This window comes from Parasteatoda tepidariorum, chromosome 4 (assembly GCF_982258835.1).
Source record: "Parasteatoda tepidariorum strain Cologne lab strain chromosome 4, Ptep-v5.0, whole genome shotgun sequence".
NCBI lineage: Eukaryota > Metazoa > Arthropoda > Arachnida > Araneae > Theridiidae > Parasteatoda > Parasteatoda tepidariorum.
This window is the reverse complement of record NC_141758.1, coordinates 89,037,268-89,053,740: the sequence shown is the minus strand read 5'-3', so window position 1 is coordinate 89,053,740 and position 16,473 is coordinate 89,037,268. Positions and strand designations below refer to the sequence as shown.

Sequence of the window (16,473 nt, the reverse complement as noted above, 5' to 3'; positions counted from 1 at the left end):
ATCTAAGCTCATCATGATAAACAATAATATTGAAATGATAAAAATTCTGTGGAAATAACAATAATATTGGAAATGAAAAAAATTCATGTTACATGAAATTTATTTTCGAATAGTTGACTACTTACTTTTATGATGATAGATTAGATTTTTGATTACATATTTACTGCTGTGTATTAAGAGTTAGGTCAAATGTGCATCAAGTGGCTAGTATAAAAATGTTGCTTTTTTTAAACTTACCACTGCCTTATTAGAAAAACAATTTTGTAACAATCAAATAATAAATATATAAAAATCTATATTTGAAGCATATAAGAGTAAAATTTTTTATTTTTTGATTTAGAAACTATCAATCAAAAAGATCCTTTAAAGTTTGAATTATATTTATATAATAAGTAGAAGGAAATATTAGCAAAGGAAAAATTTCATAATGAGTCATTCCACAAAAGATCAATCACTTTTGAACTGACCCCCCTACTATTTTAATGAAATTTAGTGGAACATGCACACATGATAAAGTAAACAATTCGAACAATTTTTAATTTGAAATTTGTCCAAGTTATAAACACTTGAAAAAATAAAATTTTCATTGAAAAAAACACTAACTTGCATGCATATAAATAACTGCAACTTTTTTTTTTTACTTAAAAAAAGTTACTTTAAGAACTTTACTTTATAAGTTACATTTTTTTAAATTAGAAGAAAGTAAATGGTGTTTAAGAAAAGATTTGAAACACCATTGCAATAGACCTTTCATTTGATACCTTATATGACTTTCTGAGGCTAGGTCAACTTTCAAAGCAACCTGAACCAAAGGCCTTTGACCTGTGATATGTGATCTCAAAGAATTACGAAAGAAATATTTTTTATTGACTGCAACATTCTTCTACACCTTTCAAATTTGTAGCATAGAAATTGAAATTTAAAAAAAAAAAAACATTAATTATTGCAAACCAAAATTTTTATTAATTGAAAGTGGTATGCTGTACAACTTTTTTCCCCTTTAAGATATTTCATACAATATACGTAGAAAACTGAGTAAAAAGCCTAAAATTCTTTAACCGATATATAAATCAATGATCATTCATATCAAAAGTAATTTTATCCCATACTTTTGGCTCCTAAAATGTATCGAAAATAACATTTTTATTTTTAGCAAGTGTATTATATTTTTCTTATTAAAAGATGGTTTGCCTTTTGATATGTAAAATAGTTACAAGATATGAATAACATTTATTTCATAGAAAATAATTTATAAAATTAAAATTATGATTATTAACTCTGTTACAATATGTTATGAACAGAATTAGTAATTTTTTAAACATATAAGCATTATAAAATTTTATGAAATAGTTAGGAATGATGTAGTGCTATTTTTTTGTTAATTATTTTTATCTCATCAGACGGTATGAAAAAGTCTTAACCTGTTGTTGTTAGTACTTCAACCTTCTAAATGATCCGTGATTTATTTACTTTCAATATCAAAGGCTTCCGTGGGCACGAGTATGACAGTAAGGGTCCATGAGGCTGTAGAAAACGTATCTTAACTTCTTCGTAGTTTATATTTACATCTAAAATACGTCGTATCCACCATTGACTGTACTGCAAAATAACAACACACCCTCTAATATCTTCTAAGAGCAGTTCTAAAGGATGTAACACCACTGACTGGATCTTACTTTCAGATGAATTTGAATACATTTTCGTTTTAATTGATGTGTGGCTTTCGTGTCTATTTTAATTGATTTTTTTGTGTACCGGAGATTGTGTGGCTTTTCTAAAAAGTGTCTCTATTTCTCACAATCATAATATGATTTTATAAAACACGAAATTTGTTTATTGATGACAATATTAAAAAGTGTAAATAATTTACTCTAATTTTTATTTCATTAAAGTTTTTTTTTAAAATTTTTTTAAAGGATTGTTTTGTGTTGGATGAATATCTAATTTAAATTGGTCTAAATGTTGCTAGCATATATATATATTTTTTTTTTCTGAAAAAGTTATGTATGAATGCTGAAACATGAAGGAAGAAATTTTTTTTACAGTACAACTGTATCGTACTGTATATTATGTTAAAAGGGCATTTATTTTTTATTCTTTGTTTAGAAACATAAAGAGACCAAAGAACATCTTAAGGGATTGTGGATCTCATTTCAAATCAGCTTAAGTAAATAGAATTAAATTGTTTGTTATTATTTGAATTAACAGTATTTGTTTATGCTTACATGGTTACTGCTACTTTATAGCCTAAAATAATAATTTTTTGTTTTGTAATCAAATGGAGAAGTGTATTATTTCTTCTTAGTCTAAATCAACTATAGTTTAAATGGTCATAAAAAGTATATTAAATTCTTAATTTATTTACCATTTGTATCAATGTTAATGTACTCAAAGTTTGGTATGAAATAAAACCTAATATAAAAAAGAAGCTGCTTTTTTACATAGTCTTAAAAAAAGGCTACAAGTAAAGTAAAGTTTCATTTTTTTCATAACAGGTTACACATATATAATTTTTTTTGTCATTTTTTTATCATGGCTAAAATAAATTTTTATACATTTAATACAGAAAATGAGATTTGTTAAATATTTAGTTAATTTTTTACGCATAAAAATATATATATATATATAATTTTTATTTTATCTGCATGTATAGAATTGGCATTTTATTTATAATCTGCACTATGGCTCTTTCTCATACTGTTTAGCAGTTTTGGAATTTTGACATTTTTTTAAAAAAATTATTGAATATAGCTTTTTTTATTTTATTTATTTTTGTCGTTTCTTAGATGACCCTTTGACTATTCTTGGGCTGCAACCCGCAAACAGTAAGCCTATACTTATCCCCATGATTCATGCATAGAATGAAAAGGCATTACCCCATTAATTTAACAGTACTTTTTATTATTTATTTTTAATTGTTCATTTTTAAAATCGCTGTTTGAACTCTAATGCACCATTGAAAAAGATTTTCCTTAGAGCATGAGTGGTGAGTTTTCATTGCTTATTAATAAGGAAAATAGTGAGGTTAACTGGTAATCAATAAATTATGTTTCAATTTTGATTTGCTACATTTTATATATGAATTAATTGTATTTGAAGAGAAGTGTGCTTAGGATGGAGCTCAAACTGGGCCGACTCTTTCTAGATGAAATTTCATTTATAGTTTAATGACAGCGTTACCAGAATCGACTATACTGTTCCAAACGTCATTGATATTAAAAACTCTAAGAAAGCTCATCAATATTTGCAACATGCCTGATAAACCTAGTATGAAACTCAAGGATAAAAGCAGCAGAATTTTATTTATTTCCTTTTTTTTTTTTTCCAGAGTGCCTTCGACATTCTAAATGCTCCTCAATATCGTTTGAACACTAAGTTGTTCTTTTTTTCGTAAGATCTATGCAACTTTTTGCAATAGCTCATTCTAAAGAGCGGTCGAAAATACGAGCACAAATGCTATGACAATTCGCATTCCAGTTGTATCTATGAAGTTAAATTCAAGAATTTAAAAATATTTTTACATTACAGTAAAATTCATTTGTCCAAAACTAATGTTGAAGTTCCTTTAAGAATTAAATATTATTTGTATTTTATTCATTAATGATTATAAAAAGAAGTGTATTTTAAAAGGTATGAAACATTTTATATTCTTAACATCAGAAATTTTCAACATAATTTGTAACAACAAAAGACGTAGTAATTACAGGAAGTTAAAAAATTATATTTTTAAATTTTAGGTATTAGAAAAGCTATTTATCTTATTAAAATTTAAATTTGATTGTGAAAATTACCTAATTAATAATCACGTAAAATACTGTACATCATGCAATTCTGTAATTACATCTAACACGTTGTAAAAGCTGCAAATTGATATTTCATAGAGGAGAAAAAATGACAAAGTCATCGTATCAGTTAAATTAATTGTTAAATAGGCGGTATGAAAAATAGAAAATCAGTTAGAATGGCCGATGACACACGAACGTGTTAAGTTTTAATCGCCTTCTAAGTTTTGTTTTCTCTAGTAATCACAAGTTTTTAGCCAATCCCACCTTCATCAGTCATGATTTATTAAATTTTGATTTTTTTTTCCTTGCCTAATTATTAATTTATGACAATGTGTGTACTCGTTTTTTTACTTAAATTTCATCAAGGATTTTAAAAATATACATTATGGTTAAACTTTATGAAATGCCCTGTTTAAGTTGAAACCTTTTATTGTTTTTAAATGAAATTATTACGACAACCAGTTTCGACAACAATGACTGGAGTAGGATGATTTGAATGCAGTCGTCCAACTCCATCCAAACTCAAATATGTTATGCAGTTTAAGTAATGATATTTAAGAGCTTTAAATCTGACTCTCAAAAAAAAAAAAAAAAAAATCGGGATATTACTGAAAAATGTGATTGGAGCTCGTGATTTTTATTTTATTTCATAATCGTCGTTCAACAGCCGACCCAATTTTGGGTTTACTGTTACCAATGTTCAACAACGTCGCCTTGTAATTTTGTACCCAATTCAAAAGACCAGGGAACTCTTGGATCAAGTGTTGGGAAAAATTTTTTTATTAAAACTAACCCGCGTTTGCGTTACACGAAGAAAAAAACCACGGAATCCCATAATCCGTCTACCGTGGAGGATATTTTGCATCAGCACTGTAGTAGGTGCGAGCCGGGTGCGGAATTCGTATCGACCAGCCATTATTGGGATTCGAATCTGGTTCACCTCATTCGGAGGCGAATACTTTTTCCCTTGGTTCCATCTTCACTGAGTATTAACTCTACAGGATGTTCCAATTTTATTGATTGGTACCAATTTTATTGTTTTGTCTAAATTTAGTCATCTTCAAAATGTAAATTGTAATTCAAGCGTAATTTATGGAAATAAACGGGTTTTTTCTCTTAATCCGCAATGATTAATGAGAAGCAACCATGAGGGTTGATCAGCAACGTAAGCAAGGGGCGGAACTTTCCAGTTTTTAATTATAAAATTACAAAACTACGGGTCCCGCAGTGGACTGATCGTTAAGACACGGTTCCCAGCAGATCACCGAAGTCAAGCATCGCTGGCTGCGGTCAGTGTGCGGGTGGGTGACCACTTGGATCAGTCTGCGTAGGGACCTAGGGTGTGCGGTATGGGTCCTCGTTAAACTGTGCTACCGTAAAGTGCTTGACTTCGCGCGCAGGTCGTCGGGCTACCAAAGCGGGGGTACCATCCCCTCCGCAGAGGATCAAAATTGTGATGGAATGTCTTCGGATCATCCTCCGGGATGTTTCCCAGACCGTCGCCAATAGCCCATTGTGCAGCTCTAGTGCGACGTAAATTAACAACAACAACAACAAAACTACGGAGTTGAACATTAGTGGTCGTAAACCCAAAAATTGGGTCAGCTGTTCTACGACGGATATAAAATAAAATCAAATCTATCTATTATAGGCCCTGGATAGTAGGGCCCAAGAGTTCGTGGGTTCGTCCACAGCCGGCCGAAGACTGCCCGTATAGTAAATGGTGACTGATGCAAGTTAAATCTATCGAGTTGCAAAGTCCTCCATGTTCCTATAACAAATCAAACAAAAATTTCCTTGTCTACTGAATTTGTTCAAAATTAAAAGGTTACAGAGTTGAACATTAGGAGTCGTAAACCTAAAATTGGATCGGCTGTTCAACGACGGTTATAAAATAACATCTATATTTTAAATAAGGCGAGTGAAAAAGTCTTTCTCACAGTTCAAATAAGGGGGAAAATCAAAACTGTTACTCAATGCATGATTTGAAACCAAAAGTAGATTACAAGACAGGATGTGAATATTAAAGTGCAAAAGCGTTTAGTTTAGAATAGTAAATTAAGAAAAGGACTTCGACAAAGGAATAACATAAAAAGATTAAGTTGAAGCGTTTTATGTCACACACACACATATATATAGGGAGGGGGGAGAGACTCCCCCCACTCTATAGGTACTGCCGCGATCATAATTTTACTGCTTATAATCTTAGCTTAACTAAATTACAACGAAGGAAAAAAATTTAGCTTTAACTTAAACTAAACTCAGTGGCGCGACAGCCCCTAGGGGGCCAAGGCCTACTGGGCCCATCTCAGTTTTCTTGACATTGGGCTCTGGGGTGCAGGAGCAGATGTTCCAGTTAGGTGGTCAGCCGAACGCGGAACCCCCAGTGTTTAGTTCCCAAGCATGCTTGGTACTCATTTGTCTACCCACTTAAGGGATGAAAGGCTGAGTCAACCTTGCCCGGTCTGAGGATCGAACCCAGGACCTGTGGCACGGGAGCGCGAAGCACTACCACTCAGCCACCGGGCGTCTAGCTTTAACTTACGATAATTTAAAATCTGTTCTCCTATTTATATCCAATTATGTTAGAGGCCATGTGTCCTTTTCGCTCGCACTCACTTGTTTTTTCCTATATTTTAAAAACATGAATGTAATTATAAATGGATGCAGAATTTAACAGAGTATTTATAGTTTGTCTAAGCTAAGAACTCCCCCCGCCACATGGTCTGAGACCGTCTGCTGCTATGGATACAAGAATAGCGCATTTCAGGGAAGGTAGCTAGCCGACCGGCCTGTGGAAGGGTTAGGGAACTGCCCTTGCACCAGAAAGGTTCTGGGATCGAATCCCGGGCAAGGCATGGATGTTCTTTTCTTCTCTGTACCATCTGTCCTTACTGTGGGAGCAACGTTGGCCCACCTAATATGGTGCCCTGTTAATGTCCGAATTGACGAAAAATGTTAACACAGGCGGGCATTGGGGGGGGAGGGAAGGTAGCTTCTCTTCACTCTAGGGCTAACACGATAGACCGAAAAAAAAGTCCTCTTACTCTCGCCGAATCTTAGCCAAAATCTGTCCTAAGCAATGACCCCACACCCCTTGAAATAGTTAGACCTCGTTACCATAGTCACCGCCAAGGGTCTTGACAAATGGCTAGGCGAGTTTTTACTTTAGACAAACTATACGTTAACTAGTTCATTAAACATTTTTTTAGAAAAAATTGCACGTTGAGACATAAAGGTTTGCCACCCCTGGACTAAACCATCCGACAGAGAGCAATGAAATTTGGCATACTAATAGTTCGTCGCACGAAGGTTACTGTTGACATTAAAACATTCTATTACAAACCGTTCGAGTGAAAAACGGATTGGAACTTTCTTGCGTCATGTCCACTTAATTGCATGTCGGATAATCGAATAACCCGCTTACACGAATGGAACCAAATCATTTTGTATGCAACTAATGTTAAATTTCCCCGTTTAAACTGACATTCTTTGTTTTTTGTCCCAGCCTAATTGCATAAAGAAAAGGTACTGAAATGAAAAAAAAAATTTATTTTGGAGAAATGCTTCACTAACTAAAATGAAATTTTCGTTTTTCAGTTAAGATAAGGATACAATAGGTGGTCACTTCAAAAGGGTCCTGTTCATTAGTTGGTCTAAACAGGTGTTAGGGGTAAAATTGAAAAAAAAATCAAATCTTGCTGCTAGTTATACATTGAAGTGAGCGACGAGTGTTTTACATCTCATTGACTTATAGTTTGTTTCCGGTAAGAACTCCCCCCGCCACTAAATCTGAGGCCGTCTGCTGCTAAGGAAACAAGAATAGAGCATTTCAGGGAGGGTAGCTTCTCTTTACTTTAGGACAGTGTTTCCCAAACTTATGACTTTTGTGTACCTTTTCTAAATTTTTCGTAACGCTGTGTACCACTAATAAAAAAATGAGTGCGTTTTTTACTATAAAAAAAATTGCACTGGCTTGATTTAAAAATCACAACTGGCTGTTGGCACCACTAATTATTAACTGCTAACTCCGTAAATTTTCATGGATAGCTTTGTTTTTAAATAAGTTTGTTTGAAATTTTCGTTTATTGCAAGATATTTCGCATAAGGAAGCGTACCCTCGCTAAACTGTTCCCGTATCCCTGGGGGTACGCGAACCACACTTTGGGAAACTCTGCTTTAGGGCAATATGAAGAAAAAGATTCCCTTTTTCTCTCCCACCCGAGACAAAATATATCCTAAATAGTGACCCACACCCCTATTTGAACTAGCTATACCTTGTTACCATACCCCACGGGTCCAGACGAATAGGGGAGTTCTTACTTTAGACAAATTGTACTCACTTCACATCATTTAGAATTTTAAAAAGGCACAGAGTGATTTGTTTTGTAGTCAAGATTTGTGGTCCCCTCCTGGTGCGCTATTAGCTTTCATAAGAAAAAATTTCAAAAACGTAACACATCAGTATACAGTGTGTCTTTCTCTTAAGTAAGAATAATTATTGCTTAATCCAGAGAATAACTCTGAGAATGGTTGCAAGTTCAGCGAGAAAAGGATGGATTTGAATTAATCGGGGGTGGGGGGGACAATGAATCTGGGAAACGATATACTTAAAAAAATTCCAAACTAAAATAGCTCATTAATTTGGAAATTCTCAAGACGAGGTTAGAAAAAAAAAATAATCTGAATATGCGTTTGAAAGGAATAATTGCGTTTGAAAGGAATACGCAATTATTCATGAAAGTCTTAATAGAAACTGAAAATCTAATTTTGATAAATTGACGAATTAAACGAGTATAAAAATAGTCTTGAATTATAGATTTACAATAATATTTTAGTACCTATATATTATACTATTCACTAATATTGATTTATTTTTATATAACTTTAAATGACATTTATATTTTATGATACTAACACAGATACTATTAATCAAAATTGTTTATTGATCATAAAACTAAGTTTATTTAATCAAAACACTATACTTTGCATTAAATACCATTAAAAATAAAATTTCGCAGAAATTTAGGATAGAATATTGCACTATCCTTTTAATCGAATAACCCGCTCAATTGCATAGATTTCGCTGGAACTGAGGATATTTTTTTAAGCGGGGTTGACTGGTTAAGCCTTAGCCGTTGTTTCCTCAAAAATCTTAAAGATAACATCATTGATACTTTATAGCTCTATTTAATAACAATAAAAAAGAGTTATTGCTTGTACTTTATTTAGTTTTTTTTTCGCTATGTCATAATTTCAATCAACAACAGTTCCGCAATTGACTGATTGTTGACACGTTCTCAGCAAATCACCGAAGTCGACCATCACTGGCCGCTGTCAGCGTGCGGGTGAAAAACTACTTGGATCAATCTGTGAAGGGACCGAGGGTGTGAGGTATTGGTCCTCGCTAAAATGTTATACGTAAGTACTTGACTTCACGCGCATGTCGTCGGTCTATCGAAGCGAAGGGAGCCTCACCTGTGCAGAGTTCAAAATTGTGATGGCATGTCTTCAGATGATTGTCAGGAATGTTTTCCAGACCGTTACCAATAGCCCATTGAGCAGCTTTAGTGCAACGTAAACAACAACAATGAAAAAAAAAATTTACGTGGTAGCACTATGTCACCAAATTATCTCTAAAGTTATCTAAAATCACGTATTTAATTTGTCACGTCTGTCAAAATGTGTTTCGGTATAAGTAAATAATTTAAAAACAGCGGTAATTAAAATAAATTAAAAATTCTTTTGCAATGAAAGGCAAAATTAATGGGAAAGTGGTACTAATTTGCTTAGGAAAAACGTAGAAAATTACTTCAGTGTTATTAACCGCTGTTCCTCTTTTCTTTTTCTTTGGCCTTTTAATTCCTAGTAAGAATATATATATCTTTTTGGTATTCTCTCTTTAAAAATAAAAAGTCAAACAGCTGATAAAAAATATTTGTTAGATTACGGAATTATAGATTTTACTGAAATATAAAATTCAAAATAATTAGTTTGGAAAAATCTTTTTTTGATTCATATTCAAAAATGTATTAATGATTTTGTAAATTAAAGAAGTTTCAATTATAAATAACTGCTTCGCTAAGATTTAAATAACTGCATATTAGTTAAATTGTTTGAAAGTGAGCCGCGTTTGAAATATTTGACTTTTTATGCAGAAAAAAACATGGTGTTTCACGTTATATTTCATCTCACCAAATATTAAAATTCTTAATTTATTTCTCACTTATCCTGACATGAATAAATACAAAGAAATAATGAAAAAAAATATATTTAATGAAAATTCTGAGTCAAAGTGTTAATGCTGACACTCAGTTCATTTAAGTAATGTAATAGATGCATATTGAAATACTAAAAAGTAAGCCATTATGTTACAAAAAGCAACATTTATGGAGTTCAGGTACTTATTCGTTTAGATTAATCGTAAACAAGCGCCATACTATTATTGCCGCCAATGATGCTTAATTAATATAGGTAATTCCTTATATATAAATTAAAAAAATTACTTATTTACAAAAATTCCAAGTTAATGGTTAATTTCGATATTATGCCTAGTAATGTTGAATACAGTTAATCTCAATTTTAATGGGCTGAACAACAAAAAACAGGTTTTGTTATGTTTTTGCTTATTAATTTTGTCAGTATATACCGTTCAGTTTTGTCCACGATTTCATTGGGTTGTTTAGTACCGAGTTATTGTTTTTTAATTTTATTAATCCTGTTCGAAGAGTGGATATTCAGCTAGTTGAAAATAAAAAAAAGTTGAATTACAGTTATAAAAATTAGTTCGTTAAAAATAAGTTAACTAACGCTTTTCGTTTCCCAAAACTCTGGTTTTTTTCTCAGGTCAAGAGCTAGCTCTTGTTCAATACTTATCAATATTTTAGTCAAATGACTTCTAAACGTACTATTGGACGTATTTTCAAAATTTTAATTAAATATAGTAGCATTAAATTCTAACTTGAGATTAATTTAAATTGAAATAGTTGCAGTGTTAAAGTAGTAGCACCTTGGATACATATGTACTATAAAATAGTATCTTTCTTTTGATATACATCTTCAAGAGAGAATAAATAAATGAGATATATTTTCTTTTGAATATATTTATTTTTAGTGGTAAGAGTACAGCATATGTAAAAAGTATAAAAAAGGAAGAAAAAAAAATTATTCAAGTTGGATCTGAGAATTTGAAGCACGTATATTTGCTTTTATTCTTACACAATAGACAGAATATGGTAGCTAGCTTGACTCTATGAAGGTGCTTGCAGATGCAATCATATAAGGTCTATGACCACTACTAGTGGCATCATCCTGAGAAAAAAAGCAGCTAAGTTTTTCTTTATAACTATTGCATAGCTGCCAACCTTAGGAACACTATATGAGACAAAATTATATGCACTAATTACGAGAGTAAGATAAAAATTTAACTATTAAATCATAACATTAATAGACATATATTTAAATATGTAAATTAGTAAAACAAAACTATAAACGCTATCTTTTGTGGGAAACTTATAATATTAATATTTTATAATTAGGAATACCGGTATAATATATTAAAAACAAACATTACCTATTAATATATAATTATTTATCTCCAAATTATAAAACACAGGTAAATAATAATCTACATCATAAACAAAAATTTCTGATGCAAGTGTTTAAATACTACAAAATTTTTTTTTCCAAAAATAATAATTTAGTGAAATAATCAGCAACAGACAGCTATTGGAATAATATTTTCCAATAAAAAGCTACTAAAAATTACTTTAGCACAATAATCACAGGATGCGTGCTTGTGGCAATCAGAAAAAAGGATTGGTTTAAAATCAAAAATTTTATGAAAATTCAGATTTTTTATAAAAATATCAGATTTTCAGATTGGATTTAAAAATTAGGAACAAATCCTAAAAAATTCTGAACAGTTGGCAGCTATGCTATTGTCTGCTCAGTCAGCTGTAAAATAAAAGCATTTTTCTAGATAAAAAAATAGAAATCATATTACCTTAAAATTCTACAGTGGATCAGAATCCAATCAAAGACTTCAGTTATATTATTAACTGACAACCGTGCCGGAAAATAAAGAGCTTAATTATTTTTAAGAATTTAAAAAATATACAATTATATTTAATACATATAGCAAAATCAATGACTGAAATGTTATCTTGTTATGGTACAGAGATATTCTTCAAACTAAATGAGAATCTGCATACATCATTGTAGAAACAAGTCCTGGTAAACATATCTCACAGAAAAGCTTTAAGCAGACAATGCTGTGAGACTATTCCCCGGGACAAACATGAATCATCAGTAGAATCCAGGCAAAAGCTAGAAGAGAACAAGTTGCTTCAAATTAATATTGTAATCAAGATACCTTGTTAAGATTTCAACCAATGGTTAAGTATATAGATAAAAGCACAACTCTTCAAATTGTGAATCTAATAAAGGATTGCATACAGTAGTTTGAATCAATTTGAATTACAGAGTGAAAGAACATTTAGCACAGAAGTATTTGTTTTAAGTTATAAGCAGAGATAAACAGAAAAAAATAATAATTATTAAACCTGGCATATCCATCTTTTTCCACGCATATGGCATACTTGCGACACTTTCAGAGTGGTCTCACAGCTCTTTTGGGTGGAAGCATCACTAAAAGTCATACTTGGGGATTTGACACATCTGTCACTTTAAAATCAAGATATAAAAAAGAGTGTAAATAATTGCAACGTCAGGTTTGTCGCTCGATTTTTTCTTTTAAATTCTTTTTGCAGATCCCCAGTTTAGTTACCCCAGTTACTTACATCTGAAAGAGAGGGGAAGTGTCTGATTAATATTATTTAATATTTCTATTGCAGCATCAATCAGGGTTTACATATAAAGACTAATGGCTTTAAGAACAAGACAATCACAGGACATTACATCACAGCATTTAATAGTTAGTCACAGCACAGATTTTTTTATATTTTCTTTACACAACATAAATGACCCCACAGCCAATTGTTCAGTTGGTGTGTGCACTGTTGAGTCACTGTTTACCCTAGAGACAGCCACGTAGGCTTCTTAAAGGCACGCTGACTTTTAATGATGAGCCAGTACATGTTGATGTGTCTGTCTATTGTTCAGGTTTGATTGCACTGCGCCCAGTTTTTTAGTATCTAATCATCTAAATTCTGTCGACATCACCAGTTCTTTAATGAATATTATTTTCTAAATCTTTTTCAAGAATAAAAAATAAAATCATAAATTAATTTTCTAAACTTATTAGTATCTAGTTTAAACATTAAATTAGTTTTTATTTAGAATGCAATAAATGCCACTGATAAAAACAAAAGTAATAAATATTTTTGAAATAATCAAATTAAAAAAATACATATTATTAATTTTATTAATAAAAGAGGAATATACTAACTGGTGGGGCACTGTCTTTTTCTTAACCAGAGTTTGATTAAAGACAAATACTGATAAACATTAAAAGATCATTTAATTCATTGACTTTAATTATTCTATTAATACTGTAATAATTTATAAACAGTGCTGTACTAACAGTAAACAATCCGTACTAAACAATACAGTTTGGGGAAAAAACTCACAACGATTAAGGTAAAATGCCACTGTTAATAATATACAATTCTCTGAATAATCAAAATAAAAAACATTATAGTAATAATAGAGAAAGATACAAACTGAGGCACTCGTATTAGCTTCTGTTGAGTCTACATCTCATTCAAGCTAACAAAGAATAGAATTAGAGTAATCTCCGTGTATTCGAAATTTTTTTTATAATCTCTTTTAGTGTTGAACATTATACCCATTGCTATTTTGAAATAGCAATGGGCATTATTCATTAGTGTTATTAGCATTATTCATTTAGTATATTTTACCAAAGGCGTTTAAAGTGGAAGGGTATTTATAATTAAAATAATCTATTGCATCTAAACATTTTTCTGCATTGTGTAAAGTAGCACAGATAAGAATATTAGAAAATAACACTCTCTACTGAATACATTCTGAATATTTTTCTTTACAGCATCATAGTACTAAATCTGTTCAAGTACTGTCAGGGATCTGTCCAGACATTTTGTGAAAGGTCCGTATTTGCAAAATTGAGAAAAAATTACTCGTAATTTGTGAATATAAAATAAACGTTAAGTCACATTCTTTCAACCAGGGTCCTGCTTTTGTGAATTTGTGCAAATAGGGTCTGTTATTGCAAAAAAAAAAAAAAAAAAAACTTTTTCAAGGAGTTTTTAAATTGTAAAGACTTACAAGATTATGCGTAACACTGCAAAATTAAAATTAAAAAAATTAATATTTAAATAATAAACAGCAATTGCTGCTACTAAATTAGAGATGCAACATACAAATATTTGGTATTTTGCCTATACTACTGAATGCAGAATATTCATTTCGGACGAATAAAGGAAGAACGTCTGTCGAAGACAAAATTTATTTCGTTTACATCTGTCGTTCTCCCCCCCCCCTCCTGGGAAGGGTTTATTCGATTAACAAAACAATAATGAAGATAAACGAATTTGTGAAGAGTCTGAGTAAAAGATAAATTATTTTGTGAAATGTCAGTTTTTATGAAAAGATATTTTGTGAATAGTTCGTTAACGGACCCAAATTTCTTCTAAACAGACTTCTGACTGTGACTACTCTTTCTTATTTGTATGGGATGAGTTCTGGTTATCTGGCTAAATGTCAAGACAAGATTACAATATTTTCATATAATTAGTATATAAAGTTGTGTATAAATAAATACACTTCACAAAGTTTTAATTACTTCATTGAATCGCTTTATAGTGACGTTTTCAAGATTAACAAAATGTTGATGCATACGCTGATCTTTCAGCATGAGAAATTTCTAAACTCTTCGTTCGAGAAAAACAACTCAGGAATATTTCTGTATTGTGATCCGCCGAGCCAACTACAATCGCCAAGGTGTTCAACAGATTTTAAACTTGCAAATTTAATAACAAAAAAAAAAAAAACAAACAACAAACCACTTGTAGATAGTTGCTTGGGGGTTGTTACGAGTTATACCTTCCGAGTTCCCTTCTCTTTTTTTTAGTTCCTGTACGGCTGGCTGCCCAGAATTATTCTTCCACAGATCACCAAACAAAATCTCACCAATAACCCCACAAAATTTATTAGCCACAAAAGCCAGTTTTTTAAAGTAGGACATCGTACCCAATTGCACATCATTAGTTCCTTAATTTTTAAGAAAAGCAAAATAAATTATTTTATAGCACAACCATGAGTAATATTGAAAAAAAAAAAATTCAGTATCTGAATTAGAATAGTTACACAAGATACGAACAATGCCAACAAATGGTTTAGATACATAATCATTGAATATGTAAATAAATTACATTTCAACTTACCAACATGAATTAAGACAAAAACACTATTGTCCCTTCACAACTGCACACTTAATTTGTCCACACCGATTCCAGGGTGTGCAAACATCGATATCTCATTTTCATTCAGCATTTAAGTAATTAGCTAAATACTTCTAAAGGGAATCACCTAGTAAAAAAAATAACAAAGTATTTTATTAGTTTGTATTTTATGAAGAGAAAGAAGAAATATGAAAGGTTTGCTTTACATTGTCCATTTATACGTAAACTGTTAAAAATCTTAGGTTAATGAAAAAAATACAATTATAGATATAGTTTGAGAAGTTAAATAATTGAAAAAATTCAATTTCATATTAATATCCAATAAAGATAACTTGCTAATCTGAATTATCTTCTAATTTATTATAGTATTTGTATTATGTATTTAAATAAAACAAATTACTGAGTACATATTGTTTTGCACATAAATGTGAAACATACAGAATAAAATCTTTTTTTAAAAGTATGCATGCTCATAATTTATTCAATAGTTAAGACAACCTAAAAGAATAATAATGAATGCAGTAACTGTGAATGAAAATGATAAATATTATCTAAATTTGTTCCATTTCTCTCAGAATTTTTTTTTAGATTAGTTTTCAATAAAATTGAAACAAATTATTTTAGACATGATCAAAAAACTCTTCACTATTTTTAAGAAAATTAAATATTAAGCTTTCTATATAAAATAAATTTCAATTAGCAATATATTTCCTAGAAAAAAAAGATACCTCTGTATTATGTCACTAAAATAAACATAAATCAAGTAATTTAACTAAATGAATTTTCATTACTAAACTGCTTCACACATTTTCGACAGATCAAACCAAGGATTTCTAAGGAAGCAGAGAAAAACTTAGATAAATGAATTTTTTTTTATAACGATTTTCTTAAAATACATACATTTTACATATAGAGGAGAAACAAACTATTTACTTTAAAATCTAAAGCGTGGTATTCACAGATATTTAATAAAATTCATTAATCTTTTTTAAATTTCATGTAATTTTTTTATATACTGCTATGAAACAAACACTAATATTATAAATCTTTAATTAATAAGAATTACCTGTAATTAAAACATTCATAATGATAAAATATGAAATCCCGCGCAGCCAAATACAGAAAATGGCTTCCTCTAACAATAGCTTTTGTTTAAACAACGCCAATTGCTTTGGCGAAAAAGTTTGTAGGGTCAATCAATAAAGGGTTATAAGAAGATTGATGGATAAAAGCTAGCGTCAAGCTCACTCCGCCCAGTTACCAATTCCTAAATTGACCAAATATCG

The 16,473-nt window shown here is 30.8% G+C and overlaps 2 long non-coding RNA genes across 2 annotated transcripts; both read right to left on the bottom strand.

The window, feature by feature from the left end:
* Window positions 1-10,870: 10,870 nt before the first annotated feature.
* On the bottom strand, window positions 10,871-13,525 carry LOC122273969 (uncharacterized). The gene is made up of 2 exons (XR_006227835.3): window positions 12,350-13,525; window positions 10,871-12,113 (listed from the first exon to the last, which is right to left on the bottom strand). It is a non-coding gene; the product is annotated as an uncharacterized LOC122273969 (long non-coding RNA).
* A 517-nt stretch (window positions 13,526-14,042) lies between these two features.
* On the bottom strand, window positions 14,043-16,429 carry LOC147811926 (uncharacterized). The gene is made up of 3 exons (XR_015433186.1): window positions 16,254-16,429; window positions 15,170-15,314; window positions 14,043-14,067 (listed from the first exon to the last, which is right to left on the bottom strand). It is a non-coding gene; the product is annotated as an uncharacterized LOC147811926 (long non-coding RNA).
* Between the last annotated feature and the right edge of the window lie 44 nt (window positions 16,430-16,473).